The sequence below is a fragment of the Trachypithecus francoisi genome, unplaced genomic scaffold (genome assembly GCF_009764315.1).
Source record: "Trachypithecus francoisi isolate TF-2019V2 unplaced genomic scaffold, Tfra_2.0 Lachesis_group21, whole genome shotgun sequence".
NCBI classification, from domain to species: Eukaryota; Metazoa; Chordata; class Mammalia; order Primates; family Cercopithecidae; genus Trachypithecus; species Trachypithecus francoisi.
The window spans coordinates 20,228,228-20,234,597 of record NW_022681467.1 but is presented as its reverse complement, the minus strand read 5'-3'; the positions used below and the strand labels follow the sequence as shown (position 1 = coordinate 20,234,597).

At 42.4% G+C, this 6,370-nt stretch overlaps 1 long non-coding RNA gene across 1 annotated transcript in view; it reads left to right on the top strand.

The window, feature by feature from the left end:
* Window positions 1-469: 469 nt before the first annotated feature.
* LOC117068479 overlaps window positions 470-6,370 on the top strand; it is a 150,575-nt gene continuing 144,674 nt past the window's right edge. The window contains exon 1 of the long non-coding RNA XR_004431150.1: window positions 470-617. This is a non-coding gene — a long non-coding RNA (uncharacterized LOC117068479). The remainder of the gene's footprint in view (window positions 618-6,370) is intronic.

Genomic DNA, 6,370 nt, shown 5'->3' with positions numbered 1-6,370 from the left:
AGCTTTCTCGGGAAGATAGAAACTCCCAGTGTTGTTGAAACTAAAAGGAGCAATCTGGGAGAAGATAGAACCAGGAATTAGAGAGACATTTGGGAACAGACCCAGATCCAGTAACGGGGATCATCACCCAGGCATATTGTAAGGTGTTCTATGACTATACTCAGTGAAGAGTCAAAATATACATGAAGGAAGGTCATTATATGGCACTTCATGCATGCAAAGTATCTTCTCACATCAATGAACGCAGCAATACTTCTTTAAGAGAGTTCTCCACAGAATGGGGGTTGGCTTCAGATCTCCATGTCCTGGAAATTCAGCATGGGCCTCAACAGGGACCCAAGATGATGTCTCGATTGTGGGGTCCAAGTGGAAGATCAATTGTTAAACCTGAAACAACAAATTTTACCTAAAATTTAATTTCAAGAGTTTTATAGAGTACTTTATATTCCTATGAAGCCTACAGAATCTGGAGCAAGACTGGCAGCTCAGGAGGAGGCAGCCTCAGCTAGCAGAAGAAAGAGTGTTGGAGGGTTGGGGCCCAGGAGAGTCAGTATAATGAATCTCTTTGCTTGTTTCCAGTTCCCTGCCTATTAGCTCCTATATTCACTGTCTGGCAGGTAGGTTGTACTTTTGGATTAAGTTCTTCTTTTGAACCTTATCTGAATTCTGTTTGCTCAGGTTTCCAAATTGCTCTGGGTGACATCTGCTTGTCACCAGTAAAACCAAAAGGACAGCAGGGTAGATTGCCTTGCGCAGGGCAGACAGGTAATTGCAGCTTTAATTTTGTTTTGTTTTTGGAAGGATCCAGGTGTCCAACCTCTTTATCTCACAAAAGAACCTTACTAAATGTGGGAGTGTTGGCAGACAAGATGGCCCAGTGGGCAGTCTGCCCATCAGATGTGTTGGCCTTCTGCTATTGAAATAGTACTTCCCATGGAAGCATCACGCATTAGCAATTCTCTGCGGGTCCAAGCGCCCCAACAGCTTCCAAGCTAGGAGCACAGTTAGAGACATGGAGACTTCTAAGCAGCCAAGAGATATATTTCACCCTGGAAATTCAGACCTCAACAGAGAGTACTCAGGCCGTGTGAACATAAATCATTCCCCTGAAAAGTCTTTCTTCTTGTGAAGCAAAATTCCCCAGAGTTGGAATCTGTTGGATGGTTGGTAGGTGTGTCTCTGACTTTGAAGAACTGACCACTTTAGAAATCATGCAAATATCGAATAAAAGCTAGGTTATCTGGAATCTGGCCTTAACTGTCTTCCCTTTCAAAACTGACCTGCTTTGCTGCACACATGCACAAATTGGAGTCAGATGTGGGAAAAGCAGGGCTCAATCAAAAGTGGAATAGGCCAAGGCTTGGATTTAGTCTGAGCAGCCACCATGGGAGGCTGTCTGGGGACGTTCTATAAGATGAGGAAGAAAGTCAGTGAGAATCAGGGGATCCCATGGCCGGGCGCGGTGGCTCAAGCCTGTAATCCCAGCACTTTGGGAGGCCGAGACGGGCGGATCACGAGGTCAGGAGATCGAGACCATCCTGGCTAACACGGTGAAACCCCGTCTCTACTAAAAATACAAAAAACTAGCCGGGCGAGGTGGTGGCGCCTGTAGTCCCAGCTACTCAGGAGGCTGAGGCAGGAGAATGGCGTGAACCCGGGAGGCGGAGCTTGCAGTGAGCTGAGATCTGGCCACTGTACTCCAGCCTGGGTGACAGAGCGAGACTCCGTCTCAAAAAAAAAAAAAAAAAGAGAATCAGGGGCAACTGGCAGTAGGCAAAGGCTGGGGCCTCAGAAGGTGGACAGAAACCAGAAAATGGAAAGGTGATAGGTCTACTATCCACAGAGGCTGGAGTTTGTTGTAGAACTGTAATTCCTAGAAACACTAGGAGATGGTGTTGGAGGCACCAACCAACCCTAGGACTCAGAAATGGGGGCTAGAGAATGTTTCGTTTACTAAAATTGTGGACTTAGGGTAACCAGGTGTATGTCAGGTACTGTTGTTGTTGTTGTTGTTATTTTAACAAGTAAGAAAGAACTGCTAAAAAAAGACATCTTAAAACTTAGAATATGCAGCTAGATCCAACCATGGACTCTTACAGAACAGCCTTGATTCTTGGATTATGGCAAGTGGGTCAATATCCAGGGCACTGGAAATAGATTGGCTCAGATCTACTGTCCTGAGATGTGGCAGGGTCATGGGTAAAAGCTTAGGGAGACTTCACTTTAGTGAAGAGCTTTATTGGATGAGAAATATTTGCCTCTTTTCCTCCCTTTCTGCCTTCCAAAATAAGCAGGCACAAGCTCCTTTGATAAGGTAGAAATGGTTTGGAAGGAACAGGTGGACTTAGCCCTGGACAAGTTAGGGGACTAGCTGAAACTAGATATGGGTGTCAAATAAAAGATTTCTAGAAGTTGAGCTTAATCAGGGCCTGCCGGTGCAGTCTCTGTGAAAACAAAATAGTAGGAATCCAAAGATGAAGCAGACTAGAGGATCAGCAACGGCTCCAAAGAAAGAGTATTTGCTGAATCTATGGTCAGGCTTTAGTGGTTCAGAGAAGAATGGCACAGTATTTCAATACTCAGAGGAGACTGAGACAAATCTGGAGAGGTGGGGACAAAGCAGGTCTAGATGTCCATGTTTCTATGGAAGCGGATCTCTGAAGATTTCCCTGCTTCTAGCAATATCCACCTATGGAGTGTCTAGCACACATTAGTGCAGATGTTGGATATCTTCTCACATTAGTGCATCAGTTTACCAGACATGGATCCACTCAGTCAGCGAGGCTATGGCCTAAGCTCTTACCCATGACCCTGCCACATCTCAGGACAGTAGGTCTGAGGCAATCTATTTCTAGTGCCCTGGAAATAGATCCACTTGCCAGAATCCAAGAATCAAGGCTGTTCTCTAAGAGTCCATGGTTGGATAGTGAGGATGGGGGACAGGTATAATTATGTGTACTATTCAGTTTGGAAGTTAAAACTAGAGTACAATTGGGGTTTTATTGTATTCTTCTGGCAAGCTGCCAGTATTCTTAGGCATTCTACTCCATTTCATTCAATTTGATTTGATTCCATACCATTCCACTCCCCTCCACCCCACTTCACTCCATCCTATTCCGTGTGATTCCATTCCAATGTAGTTTTTATTCATGGCTAGAACTGTGCAAATGGAATAGTTCAATGACAAAAGACATGCTATTGGCTCACAAGGAGTTCCATAAAGTATGTTTCATGAGGGAATAATCTTGTGAAATGCTCTTCAAGGAAGAGAGCTCCATCTTATTCTCTTATGGAGAATCACATCATTATTTAAAAATGTATACAAACTTTGTAATAAATACATTAGTTTATTTTTTTAACTTGAATTACCCTAAGATATTTGGCTGAAGTCAAGTTTTTGCTTTGTTTTGTTTTTTTAATATACTTATTGATAGCCTGTCAAATTATTTCAGAGGATCCAGTCAGATTGTCACATGTGGTGGCTGGTTGGGTATTTGAAGGCTGGCCCTCAAATGTAAATGTCCAGATAGACAGAAAAGGGGAAATGCTTTTAGTACAAGCTGGATGCCACTGGAGTTTTATGGATATTGAAGTGCTGGGGTGGGGCTTGATCATGTAAACAGGCTTTGGTTCCAGGACTAGCTCAAGAAATGTCTTTAATGTCTGGGTGGGAAAGCACAGGGAGCAGATGCTTTTTTTCCCTGTTGCTTGACTTTAAATTTTAAGGTTTGCCAATTGGGTAGTGGAATTGTTCTCAGGGTTTTTTTTTTTTTTTTAACATCACAGAACATATGTTAAAAGACATTGACATGAGAACTCACGTCTATGGCTGTACCCAAAGGCTTATGCTAATCCCACTCAGGATGCTGGCTCCTATACTCTGGGCTCCATCTTTAGTCACTGAATGTTTGAAGACACTGGAGCACAGATCTGGCCTTAATCTTGCTGTGCCTAGATTAGGAACTTGAAGTCCAGTAGCTCTACAAAGCATTGCTAAAGTTCCTGATAGGAATTTGGCTATTTTGGTGCCTAGTATATCGTCGAGTTCAGCACTGAGAGGCCTTTTCTGCATCACAGGCTCCTTGCGCCCCAAACAGTGATTTCTTTCTTTTTCATTTTTTTTCCTAATTGTAAAACAATATGACTGGGTCCAATATTCCAGATAAATGTGCAGCAGTGAGGAATGTGATGGGGAAATTGAGGCAGCAATGGACACGCAATTGTTTTGATAAAAGGGCAGCAGTTAGAGCCAACGGTAGAGGGAGGGATGAAACAGAAATGAGAACAGAGCATGAAGCCCATTTTTTTCAGCCAGAAGTAGGGTCTAGAAGAAATCCTGTCCTCAACCAAAGGACCCGGTGTCAGGTCATGAAGAACCAGCTGTGAGGACTGAGTTTTAAGCTGGTTTCAAGTTTTCTGAAAGAGAGCTGAAGCTGAGATCCTGACCACAGCACCACTGGAATTGAAACAGTGGCCGGTACTTGGAGAAAAGTAACAGGCATGCAGTAGACTGGTGATACTTACCGCTGAACTAGAGCCCTTTTTTTTTTTTTTTTTGGAGACAAAGTCTCATTCTTTTCCCCCAAGCTGGCGTGCAATAGCATGATCTCGGCTCACCGCAACCTTCGCCTCTAGGGTTCAAGCGATTCTCCTGCCTCAGCCTCCTGAGTAGCTGGAATTACAGACGCCTGCCACCATGCCTGGCTAATTTTTATATTTTTAGTAGAGATGGGGTTTCACCATGTAAGCCAGGCTGGGCTCGAACTCCTGACCTCTGGTGATCCGTCCACCTCGGCCTCCCAAAGTGCTGGGATTACAGGCATGAGCCACCGTGCCTGGCCAGAACTAGAGCCTCTTGTACTCAAAAAGCCAATGGCCAGAATTGGGCCTGGGCAATCCTGGTGGAAAGCTCAACTTTGAGACAGATTCTATGGCTACAGCTGAGAAACTTGTGGTAGAAGAGGGATGATGTCATCAGTTTATACTAAGCTAAGTGCTCAGTGGTTACCTTTGCAGTTGTTTAGCGTTAGTAATCGATATAACGACACAATTACAATTAAACGAATGTGTTTGAAGATATCATCTATGAATATTTTTGATTTGACTGATAACATAATTTTAAAAATATTCCAGGGCTCCCAAGAAAAATTAAACAAGCATGAGCAAATATCAAACCGTATCAGCTTCACAGTGTGATGTGATACTGTTCACAGTATTTGTCATGTTTCTAAATATACTACAACATTATGTCCATTATCCCAGTTCTATTTCATTGAGTTTTTCAACATTTCAATTATTTCCTAATTCCAAAAAAATTAAAAAAGTTTTTCCTCAATCTTTTTTCTCTTTCTCATAAACAAAATGCACTCACATGTTCATTCTTATTCTACTTTGCATTTTTTCCCTCCCTCCCTCCCTCTCTCCCTTTGTTCCTTTCTTATCATTTTTTCCCCCTTAAATATTGATTCTTCTGGAAAGGGCCTCTGACAATGTTTTATTTAAGCCATTTGGCATTTCTGCATCACAGGATTCTTGTATCCAAAACAGTGATGTCTTTCTTTTCATTTTTTTTTCTGTTTTATAAAAAATAAAATTGTATACAATTTGTCTTCCCTTTTCTATGAGGTAGGTAGCATTGGTGGTGTTTCCCTACAGATAAAGAAACTGAGGAGTAGAGGCAAGCAAAGCTCTGTCTAAAGCCATAGGAGTGGTTTCTGTGAGATTCAAGATTGCAATGCAATTAACTGGCCCTCTTCTCATAGTTCTCTGCAGTATTTGGAAGTCAGGATGTGTGAAGGATTTCCTATGGAGCATTTTCAAAGTAACAAAAACCACTGAGATTCTCTGATGTCTGGTAAAATTTGTGTAACTGGGACTTTTTCTTGCACACTCAATGTTGAGAACCTCCTCCCCAAAGCATATCTTATTGTCCTCATTTATTGCAGTCGGGTAACACGTTGTCAAATTCACCTTCTTAAGCACACAGCACCAGCTTTGCCACACAGATAAGAATGATCCTGGGAGATAGAGTTTCAAATCAGACTTGTGGGAAGCAGATGTTAAGTGTCACCTGCCAAGGGAACAGGAGGACCCTGACACTCTTTGATAAATTTGGAGGTGACAAAAAATGACACTTTAAGTCTGTAGCTCTTCTAGGAAATATATCTGAATAGTAACATGAGATAGAGGCCATCAGATTGAGATTATGAGTGCCCACTGTCACTCCTTATAAAGTAGTTTAATGAGCCTTGTTACATAGTATAGTGAACATATTGAAACTACCTGAACTCTAACTGTATTATTTTATTTCACAATTTGGAGATAAAGAAGATATGTTAGAGCCTGGTTAATGCCTGCAGTAACTTGAGTA